Raw genomic sequence first — 12,500 nt, 5'->3', positions numbered from 1 at the left:
TCATCGCGCGTATCTCGCAGAATGAGTCTGTGGGTCTGTTAGAGGTGGATTAGACCGTGTTGGGCCTCATATGTTGCTACTGGTGTGTCTGCCCTGTTTAAACGGACACACACATGCACACACACACACACACACACACACACACGCACGCACACACACACACACACACACACACACACACACTCTGACTGCAGCAGGCATTAGGCCACAATAGGGCCACACTAACAGACATATTGGGGCCAGTGCTGACTTATATCCCTATGCAAATAAGCATGCTAATTCACAAAGAGGCAGGGAACCTTCTAGAGAACACACACACACACTTTGACACACGCTAGCGCACGCACAGAGGCAGGCACACACACGCACACACACACACACACACGTGCACAGAGAAACCTCTGGTGCTTCAAAAGCCCCAAAGACCTCCCAGATAAAGCAAAAACAGTGCAAGCTTTTAAAAATAAGTCTTTGACATAAAGTGGGACGTAATATGTTTTTTTTCCTCCTCTGTTCTCTGTTTGTCTTTTTGGGGAAGTGGAGACGGGGGGCAGAGGTGAGGAACGGAGAGGGAGAAGATACGATGGAGGAGGGAGGAGGGAGGAGGGAGGAGGGAGGCCACGGGGGAGATCTCGAAGGAACAGGAATATTTTTTGGGGTATTATCATTTTAAGTTGAACGAAATATTACATTACAACGCGTTCCAAATTATTATACAATGATATTTTTCTCTGATTTTCCTAAATAGTCGATGCATATGACAGTCAGTATAATTTTCAAGTCATCAACCGTTATGCTATAATTCGAATGTTATTGAACAAACCTCCCAATGATAACAGTATCTTTTTCAAAAATAACTAAAAATGCACTAATTCCAAATTATTATGCACAACAGAGTTTCAAAACATTTTAAAGGTTGTAAAGAACTGAAAATGGTCATTTGTTGAATTTGCAGCATTAGGAGTCATATTTACTGAAATCAAAAACATCTTAACAGGCCAAGTTACATGTGAACACAGGAGCCTTCTTTGATATCACCTTCACAAATCTTGCCTCCATTGAACTTGTGAGTTTTTGGAGAGTTTCTGCTTGAATTTCTTTGCAGGATGTCAGAACAGCCTCCCAGAGCTGCTGTTTTGATGCCAACTGCCTCCCACCCTCATAGATCTTTTGCTTGAGGATGCTCCAAAAGTTCTCAATAGGGTTGAGGTCAGGGGACGATGGGGGCCACACCATGAGGTTCTCTCCTTTTATGCCCATGAGATGGGGCATTGTCAGGCATGAAGATGGTTTTGCTACGGAAGGCACGGTTCTTCTTTTTGTACCATGGAAGAAAGTGCTCAGTCACAAACTCCATATACTTTGCTGAGGTCATTTTCACACCTTCAGGGGCCCTAAAGGGGCCCACCAGCTCTCTCCCCATGATTCTGGCCCAGAACATGACTCTGCTGCCTCCTTGCTGACATGGCAGCCTTGCTGGGACATGGTGGCCATCCACCAACCGTCCACTACTCCATCCATCTGCACCATCCAGGGTTGCACGGCACTCAACACTAAACAACACTGTTTGAAAATGAGTTTTCATGTATTTCTGGGCCCCCTGCAACCGTTTCTGCTTGTGAGCGTTGGTTAGGGGGGGGCCCAATAGTAGGTTTATGCACAACTGCAAGCCTCTGGAGGATCCTACACCTTGAGGTTGGCTGGACTCCAGAGGCACCAGCAGCTTCAAATACCTGTTTGCTGCTTTGTAACGGCATTTTAGCAGCTGCTCTCTAAATCCCATGAATTTGTCTGGCAGAAACCTTCCTCATTATGTCTTTATCTGCACCAACCCGTCTCTGCTCTGAATCAGCCACAAATCTCTTGACAGTACAGTGATCACGCTTAAGTTTTCGTGAAATATCTAATGTTTTCATACCTTGTCCATTGCACTACTTGAGGCTTTTCTTCAGCAGAGAGAACCTTTTTCTTTCCCATTTTGCTTGAAACCTGTGGCTGCTTAATAATGTGGAACGTCCTTTTTAAGCAGTTTTCCTTTAATCGGGCTCACCTGGCAAACTAATTATCACAGGTGTCTGAGATTGATTTCAGTGATCCAAAGACCCCTGAGACACAACACCATCCATGAGTTTAATTGAAAAACAAAAAATGTAATGTTTGTGACACTTAAGTCCAATTTGCATAATAATTTTGAACGCGGTGTAATTATATTTGAATATTATATATATTATATATAGGGATTTCCTTCCGAGGTGCCGATAAACCCGTGAGGACGGGTTGTAGAGCTCGGGGAATTCAGAAGGCACCAAAATCACTCTCACATTTCACAACCTTCACATTGGGCGGATACCGCCTGTTTGCTACACCTCACCGTGACGGGATGACGTTACGTTGCGCCACACTACAGCGCCGTGCAGCCGATGCACAGCAATGGAGCTTCGAGCCCAACGTGCACCGCGTCCTCCGTGAAGGGCCCTGACGGTGACATTCTTCTCGTTCTCAGTCACATTCTTCCCGCTAAACTTTTATTGAATTCATTTTTAATTAAGGGGGCGGGCATATTTTTTCATCCAGGGGTGCCGTCCTTTTATGCGAATGTTCATCCATATCCAACACCCACAGTAGCGACGCCGACTTATCAAATTCACCGTGGCTGGCTTTCACTTCTTGTGCGTGCCCGATATTTGCCTTCTTGCGGGCCCCGCCACCAACAATGCAAACAGCATATAGAGGAACACAAACCTAAGGCAAATACATTGCAATTGTTGTTTCTTATGAAGTACCATCTAAATAAAGTATCAAATGTGGAATTTGTTAACCAATAAACATGACAGATTCCCACTTTAACTTTGCAATGGAGACAGACTGCTACCTCAGGGAGCGTGCTGAGCCCGAGTTTTCATCGGCTCTCAAAGAATTTATGAATGGGGCCCTGCGAAAAAAAAAAAAAAAAACTTCCGTCGGGAGACAAGATCATCAACTAGGAGGTAATGACAGAACACAGGCGTAGCGCCGAGGACGGCCTCGGGGCTGAGCGGCAGCAAACAAACCGCGGAGCCTGAGTGCCTTCTCTGGGACCAGAGACAGGTCGGCTCTGACAGAACGCTGATAGACCTGAGCTGCGTTGTCTCATCGCGTCGCGCTGTTAACGGTCCGATCTCACTCTCGGTTCTCTCCCTTTCATCCGTTCCTTCATTTCGTCTCTGCATCCCTTCTCGTTCTCTCCCCCCCGTCCCTTCTGGTCTGTTTCACTTTCGATCTTTCCCCTCCTGTGTGTCGGTTTCCGAACCACTTTTTCGTCTCATTTTGCCTCGGCCCCTGCGGTTCTTTATCTCTCCCCCTCTCCTTATTTTTAGTGACTTTATTTTTTTGTTGGTTTTTTAATTTCCGCGTCTAATCGGGCACTTTTCCACTACAGGCACCTCCACGGCTCTTAGTTCACTCCCGCTACCCTGACCTGCTTGGATCCGGGACTGGGAGAAAGAAGGAGAACCTTGTACTTGACATACCTCCTTTTTTTTAACACATCTCCGGATGATGACGAGACTCTGCTTCACTTTGTTTTCCGTTTTTTCAGTCTCCATTAATTAACCGGTCGTTCAATCATTTTGGGGACTATCGTTAACTAATCTGAAACAATGAGCAAACAGATCCAAATGATAAAATACAGAATTTGCCTGGAAGTATGGGCAGATGACGTAATTCAGAAACATCTTGTTATGCCCGATAGTGTACAGGACGTGACACAATAATCCTGCAAAAAATAACTCAGTGATAAGCATTAGTTAGCTAGGATATCAGACAAACAGCCGATACGAGCATCTCGTTACTATAGCGACGCCATAGCAGAGGGCACGGACCTGCTGCTTCTGTTAATGTCACAAGTAATTTATCACTAAGTGATTCCTAAGTGAGCCGCTGTGATTCAGCACCTTGGACAGTTCCTGCTGCGCTGCACTGGAGGAGGCTGTGTCCTCTGTTTGCCCAAATTATAATGACTAATTCCCACTCGTGTAAATAATGGGGAATAAGCCCATAATATGCAAGAAAGCTCCACAGCATTTTATATTTTTTTGTCATCCAATGCTGTATACAATGGCAGCAAGTCAGGAACCAACAGGACTTTACTGGGCGCATCCCTGCACGGACCGTCATGGTACCGTTCTCTATCTCACGGTCTCTCTCTCTCTCTCTCTCTCACCCTCCCTTCCACTCATCCCTCGCCCTCTCTCCATTTCGTACCTCGCTCTCTCTCTCACACTCTTGCTCCCTTTCTATATAAATCTCTCTCTCTCTCTCCCTCCCCTCTCTCTCTCTCTGCTTCCCTTCTACTGTGCCCTAATCTCTGTCTCTCTCTCCATTTCCTTCCCCTCTCGCTCTCTCTCACACACTCTCACTCCCTTTCTGTATAAATCTCTCTCTCGCTCTCTCTCTCTCTCTCTCTCTCCTTTCCTTCTACTGTGCCCTAATCTCTGTCTCTCTCTCCTTTTTCTTCCCCTCTCTCTGTCTCACACTCTCTCTCCCTTTCTATATAAATATATCTCTCTCCCCTCATCTGTCCCTCTCTCTCTCTCTCTCTCTCTCTCTCTCTCTCTCTCTCTCTCTCTCTCTCTCTCTCTCTTCTCCGCACTCTCCATTAGTGAGTCTGATTGGTGGGAGAAGACGAGTGCAAATGGCCATTAGAGAACACTTAACTCCCTCCGTTTCCAAATGTAAACTGACAGCCACACTGATCAGCTGCTGCCTGGCGCACGAACGTGTCAGCGTGACTGTGTGGCCGTGTGTGTGTGTGTGTGTGTGTGTGTGTGGGTGTGTGTGTGTGTGTGTGTGTCCGTGTGTGTGAGAGAGAGAGGGAGGGAGGGAGGGAGAGGGAAAGAGAGAGAAAAAGAGAGATCTTTACTACATTGTTACTATCTACTAGTATATTACTATACAGTATATTGTTTAATGACTTTATTTTGGCAGTTTTAATATATCACCTTTGAATTTAATTGACTTGAATTGAACTAAGAGACATAAAGGGTATTATCACCATATTGCCTTTTGTGTGTGTGTGTGTTGCTGTGTGGGAGCGTGCGTGCGTGTGTGTGCATGCACATGGAGGGTGTACGCATGCAACAGCATCTTTCAAGCCCACTATTGTTTGTTTTCTTATCCTCAACCAAGTAGAATAATTCTTGGAGCTATCAGTGCCTGTGTGTGTGTGTGTGTCTGTGTGTGTGTGTGTGTGTGTGTGTGTGTGTGTGCAGGGGGGCACATGCTTGAGTGAGTGTGTTGATGTGGGTGCGCACACACGCGGAAGCATCCCAAAAGTGCCTATAAAACGCCAGCAAAACAATCAGAAGCAGGAAATTGGTCCGGTGTGGGTTTCTGTAAATGACGGACAGGTGGGAGGTGTAATGAGATCAGAGAGCTGGGAGTCTCTCCCCCGAGGGTCCGCCCCTCTCTCTGCTGAGTGGGCTCTGATTGGATGATCGCATTTTAAAGTCAGATGGATTGGATCGCCCCAGGCAAAGAGCAAGAGGAATGGAAATGGGGAGAGAGAGAGAGAGAGAGAGAGAGAGCAAGCGAGAGAGAGAGAGGGTGGAGAGAGAAAGAACCTTCGTTCCCACTGAACATCAAATGAAGTCGAGCTAAACTTCACTTTCTTACGTCATGCACAAAATAACTTTGTTCCCCGGATAAACCAAATTCATCAAGAGTTGGAATACAAAACAAATACCTCCACTCAAAATTGCCCAAACTTCTGGGGGAAGTGCTGGGAGGGAGAGTGAGAGCTCAATTCGTGAAACGTGCAGCAACCTCAAAACTTTTCACTGCATTCCCACAATACATTATGACACAATTATTGATTGAATTGTTAGGAATCACTTTTGTTCCAATTGTTATCATGAACATCCTCCCTTGTGATTTGGGCCTAATGCAAGTAGAATGTACCTTACTATGACAGCGATGCTTCTTTGAATTTGAAACTGAAGGAGGGGGAGCAAGAGAGAGGGAGTAAAGGAGGAAATCTGAGCTGCATTCAAAAAAAGACACCAGATGAGACAGGAGCTAACTGTAGATTTAGGCAGATACCATTGCCTGGAGGGAGGAAGGGAGATGAATATGGATTTAAACAAATCATGCAACCTTGGAGAGAGATGGCAGGTTGGTAACGAGCGTGCGAGCGTGCGTGCGTGCGTGCGTGTTGGGTCGGTGCCGAAAATAGACCTCACCAATATAAACAGTTGAAAGAAAGTTTGACATTTTCTTCTTCTGTTTCAACGTTAACCTTTCCCGACTTGTTGTTATCACATATAGATGGATATTGGCGTGAACCCCTCTCACACCGAGCAGGATTATATGTATATGTTGAACCTTAGAAGATAGAAAAACGGTTGAGAAGTTGAGAAAAACTGTTGAAAAGACTGAAACAGGTGATGTGCACGCGTTCCGCTGACGGGATAACCAGGATTTTAGGAAGACATCAATTAATTTCTAATGAGATCAATGAGACCTGATAACAATTACGGGCACGACATTTTAGTTGACGATTGCTTGTCATACAAATAATTGTACATAACAATTTGATTGCACTATTTCATGTCAGTAGCGTAGTATTATAAGCTCATAATAGTGTAATAATAAACATTAGAAAGAAAATCTGAGATCAGAAACAGTTTATTTAGCCGGGAACATTTACATATGCTAGGAATTTGTTCTGGTGAGGTTTGGTGCGTTGCAAACTGTTGGCCTTTAAAAAACCGTAGCTTTACAGTCTTAAAAAAAATAGAATAAAAACAGTGATGAAATAAAATAGAATAAAAAAGGAAAATGTGTTCGATAGCCATAAAAATCAAACAGAAAATATATAAAAATATACAAATATAGAAAATGTAATCCTATGCATGGGGCAAATTATTGTTATGCGTATAAAGGGTATAAATAATGAATAAATAACAATAAAAAATAATAGTTTATTACAGTATCCACCTCATGAAACCCACAACCCTAACCCTTATTATATTGTATATTATATGATATATATATATATATATATATATATATATATATATATATATATATATATATAATATTTATGGTCCGTGTACTGGACCATAAATATACAGTATGTCGATATTTTGCCTCAACCCAAACCTGTTATTTTGGAATATAATGAACATGACAACAGCCTGGAGGTCAGTGTTTATAATGTGATATTAGTGTCCTTATCCTCGGTGGTGTTGTGCCCTCGGGGGTCAGAGGTCATGCCGCCTGTTGCGGTCGCTTCACTGCTTCGCTCTTTCCTTTGGGATTTGAAATGAAGCCACTTTCTCTCACCTCCCAAAGTGCTCAGTTTAACCAATTTAGTTATTTTGTTCAATTTCCTCTCACGCACTGTTTCCTCCCCTGACGGTCTCATTCCCTCTCCCTCTCTCTCCCTCTCTCTCTCTCTCTCTCTCCCGCCCTCCCTCTCACTTACCTTGGCTTTTGTTTTGTAGTTTTTTTTTGTTTGTTTTCTCTCTTTTCTACCGCGCTCCTGTCGTCGTCCTACAGTTTCTCTCCATCTCTCTCTTTTTCTTTTGTCTGCTAGCTGGAGATTAAATCCATTCCTCAGTGTCATCAAACCTCCAACTCAGCTGTTTGCCCGTGACACAGTAGATACATTTGTTCTGTGTGTGTGTGTGTGTGTGTGTTTATTTGAGCATGTTTTTTGTGTGTTTTTTGTGTGTTTAGGTCTGTGTGTTAGTACTGTGGCATGTGTATTTGTGTGTGTGTGTGTATGTATGTATGTGTGTGTGTGTGTGTGTGTGTGTGTGTGTGTGTGTGTGTGTGTGTGTGTGTGTGTGTGTGTGTGTGTGTGTGTGCGTGCGTGCGTGTGTGTGTTATATGCCTCTGCAAGGTTGTTTACACGGCCTGCGTTGGGACAGTGAGAAGGGAATCAAACAAACAAAGCGGGAGCGGAGCCGAGGTGCGACTCCGGCTCTCCGGCTGGAAGCAGCATCCCGCTTCCTCAGAGCCGCCACCGACCGGCGCCGCCGCCACCACCGCCGCCGCAGTGCATCCACGCAGCGCACGAGACCGACTGACATCATCAAATCGAGAACCCAGAACATTGGCACTTTCTCTCCACAATCACCCCAAATGTTCCAGAAATTGAACATCTCGTACAAACGCACACACACACACACACGCACAAACACACACACACACACACACACACACACACACACACACACACACACACACACACACACGCACAATATGCTGGCGCCATTTACAGTAAACAGAGGAGATGCAATTACTGATGCGTAACGTTTTGTAAATGTTGCTTTCAGCTGAGCCTCTCTCTTTCCTCTTCAAAATAGACGCTCGCGCCGCCAGAGATATGGCGTCGCTCCTCCCGCCAATTGGCGATGGGGCTCATCGGAAATGCTCTTTTCTTTAATTTCAGGGAAGGCCGCTTTTTTTTTTTTTTTTTTTTTCTCCCGGGGGGAAATGCTTCAAAGAGTCCCAAACGGGGGGAGAGAACCGGAGGAGAGCTACCGACGACCGCGTCCAAATCTACTACTACTGTGTTTTGGACGGCAGCTTTCCAGGTGTTGGTTGTGCCGGGGACTCCGTGTCGGTGAGGTGTCACGTGTGCGGCGGCAATCAAATTTAACCGAGCGGAATCAGTCGCACCAGACACAATTTCCCGCCGCCCAGACAAACACGGTGCCATCCGATCGAATCAGCGGCGCGGGTGTTAAAGGGTCGTTGGTGTGCACTCCCCCGGACGGGCGCCGCCGCCCCTCCCGCGGCAGGACGCGCGCAGTATTTCACAGCCCAGGCGACCCAGTCGCAGTCGCACCGGCGTGCGGAGCTCCCCGGATGAGCTTGCGCGGTCCGGCGCGTCCAACGCAGATCGGTTGAGCGAGCGAGGATATCATCAGCATCTGTCTTGCAGAAATACTGTGTGGGGCATTTTTACCAAGCTGTAGGAAAAAAAAAAAAAAAAAAAAAGAGAGAGAAAAATGCTGAATATTCAATATCGGCTACTGATACTGATACAAATAACGACGTTTTCGGTGTAATGGTGAGATCACTTATTTTGAGCACACGGCGGAGGCATCTTCTCATGAACGTGTGCATCCAGTGCTCTGTTTGACCGGATCGGACAGAACATGAAACCGTGAACGAGGTTCTCACGTAACAAAGCCCCGCTCAGGAATTTCGACGGGAAGGAGCGGCCTTGCGCCTAAAAACACCGTCCCTCTCCGGTGGCGCTCCGACACCCGCCGCCCGTCTCCGCCCGATCCCGCCCGTCCGCATCGGGCGCCGCCGAGACGCCGTGGGCTCCGGGGTCCGACGCCGTTTCGCCGTTCAATTTTTCCCAACTTCAAATGCCTCAGAAGAGAAAAAGGGGAAAAGCAAAGTGCAGCGGCAGTTCACCGACACCGATTAAATGAAAGGGAAGGGGGAAAAAAATGGATCCCTCTACAAAGGCCGGGCGGGCGGATAAATTTGGAGTCAATGCGCGTGGCCCCGGCTCCGCAGATACGACGAGCCGGCGCCGGTTTCACACTGATTTACACCTGGAATTTCAAAATGATTTGGGGAAATAGTTTGAGGCGCCGACAGAACGAAAGTCCCTTTGATGTTAACAGCCGTTAAATCAGGTCTGGGAGAGAGCAGGGGGGGGGCGAGAGAGAAGGGGGAGGCAGGAGGGAGGGAGAGCGGGTGGGGTGGGTGGGTGGGTGGGAGGTTGGGGTGGGGCGAGAGAGAGGGGGATGTTAAAAAAGCATCCAACAGTAGCAGACTGTGGTTGTACTGCCCAGCCTATCCATCCATCTATCTATCTATCTATCTATCTATCTATCTATCTATCTATCTATCCATCTATCTATCTATCTATCTATCTATCTATCTATCTATCTATCTATCTATCTATCTATCTATCTATCTATCTATCTATCTATCTATCTATCTATCTATCTATCTAAAAGAAGGAAGGAGAGAGAACCGGTGAATCTGTAATAGGTAGATGGACATGTACTGAAATGAAATACCAGTAAATGATGAAAGTGGGATGAGAGGAGGTGTGGCAGTAGAGCAGAGCGGAAGAGGAAATTAAACTGAGAGAGGGAGAGAGAGAGAGAGGGAGAGAGAGAGAGAGGGAGGGAGGGTTGTTATGGCAGGTTTTTATCTTGAGGAGCCCTAAAGAGAAGCAGAAAAAAAACAAAAAAACTTTTGCGTCGTGGAGAGAAACGTGTCGCTGAGAGAGACGCACTGAAGCAATATCAAGAAACACAAGAGGGAGACATGCATGGAGGGGGATGGAGGGAAGGAAAGAAAAGAAGGACGGGAGAAGAGCGGTAGAGAGGGGGTCTGAGGGGTAGATGGAAAATACAGAAATCACAACGTTGTCAGGAGGGAGCGAAACGGATGAAACGGCTAAATTTGTCAAAACCAAGTGAGATTTTGTCAGGCTGCTGTAGACTTTTACAAGAAATGTACATCTAACGAATAAATAAACAATATGTTTGCATGTACTCTATATTTACAAAATATGAAATAAAAAAATACCGCACAATGCAACACCAACCGCACCCAGAAGACGTGAAGGACTTCACCCGTATTAATAACCATATAATCATGTTGTCGCACAGCTCCTCTGGTAACTATTGTTTTTCCCTGCATTTCAATTATTGCTGCTTTTTGAACAGTGATGAGCCGATCAAAATGAATGAAATCATCAAATAATTATGAATAAAACATCATGAATAATAGAATTCATATTAATATATGTATGATTCGTGCAAAGGTGCGTTCATAAGGTGTGCAAAAATCACACGAAGCAGACTGCCTGGAAGCGGGATTTCCGCCGCCCGCACCCCCTCTCTGGTTCACGCGCCTCAGGTTTAACGCTTCCTTCCCGTGTGAATCCGCGGCGGGTGGAGCACGGGGCTCCCTCTCCGCCAACCGCCAGTGCGATCGGTCACGCGGCCGGAGCGGCGAGGAGGGTGCAAATGGGACTGACTCGTTCCCGGCTCCGCCTTTGTGGCGGCTGTCAGGTAGCCCGCTGGGGCGCTGTCTACTTCCTGAAATACAACCCCAAAGCCTGCCTGTCTCCAGCGCCCCCCGCTTTTTTTTTTTTTTTTTATGCTTCATTCTCAATTGAGTTTGAATGATTTAATTCCACGCTGACTGACAAAGCTGCTCTTTGAAAGTGAATAGAAAGAATGTCACATGTTCTTCAAAGTGATTTATTGGGAAAAAATATATATATCTTTTTAGGAAAAGACTTACATTGAAGTTAAACTTTGGTTTGAAAAGTACTTAAGACTTTATCCTAAAGGATATACGTGCGTGTGTTATTTTATTCTCCGCGTATTTGGGAGTGCAGTGGAACTAACCTCTGCCTGGTGGCGCTCCTTACTTGGTCTCGCTCCCGATGCAACGTTTGGATCTTTTTTGAGATTCGGTTCTTGACAAGTCGCTCCCTCGAGAATCGGAGTCTCTCGCATCGAGGTCCGGAAGAGTCGTTTGGCTCCGTTGAGCTGCGAACGGACAGAATTTCATCCCATCTCAATGAACGTGGCGACGGATACACGTCGTTAATTGGGGTTGGAGAGTTGAAGATTCGCTCGCTCCCTGAATCACCGAATCGACACTGGAGGAGCCTGAATCGTCAATGTGCTCACGTCCCCGAGTCTGGCTCCACATGTGGTTTGGCGGACCTGACCTCTGCCTCTTGGTCAGTGGGTTCTAGGGGCGGAGCCGGATAACAATCCGGTATTCGTTAAAGCACAAATATAGGGTTTTTACCAATGTTTATTTTGTACAAATATGGTCTTCTACTAATTTCGTTTATCAGGGAGGAACATGTTGAAATCAGCAAAGCTGTAGATTTATGACCAACTGCACAGTAACCTTCCACACTACACACACACAGTCAGTAGGGTTGCCGTGGTTACCAGTGTTATCAGTGTCACGCGGTGTTCGACACCGATTACATTACTTGGCCACCGGCCCCCCAGCGTCGTTTTGCCCCTTTTAAAACCCTTTTTAATAGGAACAAAAAAAAGTTTCTTCGAGCAAATTGTGAATTTAATAATTTAAGTGGCTGAGTTAATTTCGCGTATCAGCGCCGACGTTCATCAAATAAAAAAAAACAAATTTGTAAAATACTGAGAGAGAGAGTGAGAGTGAGAGTGAGAGTATTCCTCATGACTGTGAACAGGGTGGGTACTTGTGCTCCGCTTTCTTGCGCTGTATTGACCGGAAGGCGATGGAAGGGTGTCTCCACGCCAAGATCACTCCCTCTCCACCACACCATCCACCGTCCTGATCCAAGGCGGAGCCGGATCGCCCCTTAGTCGTGCTTCTTTCATGCAGGTGGAAACTAATGAAAATAAAGCGATTTGAAGCAAAACAAACACGGGGAGGCCGGCGCGGGCAGCGGCGCGGCACGGCACGCACGGTGCACCCGCTGCCCGGTGGAGACGCTTGGAGGCGTCCCCCCTCTCCCCACA

At 46.2% G+C, this 12,500-nt stretch overlaps 1 protein-coding gene across 1 annotated transcript in view; it reads left to right on the top strand.

Annotated features, from left to right (window-relative positions):
* LOC307233277 (transmembrane protein 132B) overlaps positions 1-12,500 on the top strand; it is a gene marked incomplete at both ends in the record, with an annotated part of 171,009 nt that overhangs the window by 138,164 nt on the left and 20,345 nt on the right. The gene's annotated exons all lie outside the window — the stretch shown is intronic.

The sequence above is a fragment of the Zeus faber genome (assembly GCF_960531495.2).
Source record: "Zeus faber genome assembly, chromosome: 7".
NCBI lineage: Eukaryota > Metazoa > Chordata > Actinopteri > Zeiformes > Zeidae > Zeus > Zeus faber.
Note: the sequence above shows the minus strand (reverse complement) of the source record. Positions and strands in the feature narration are given on the sequence as shown.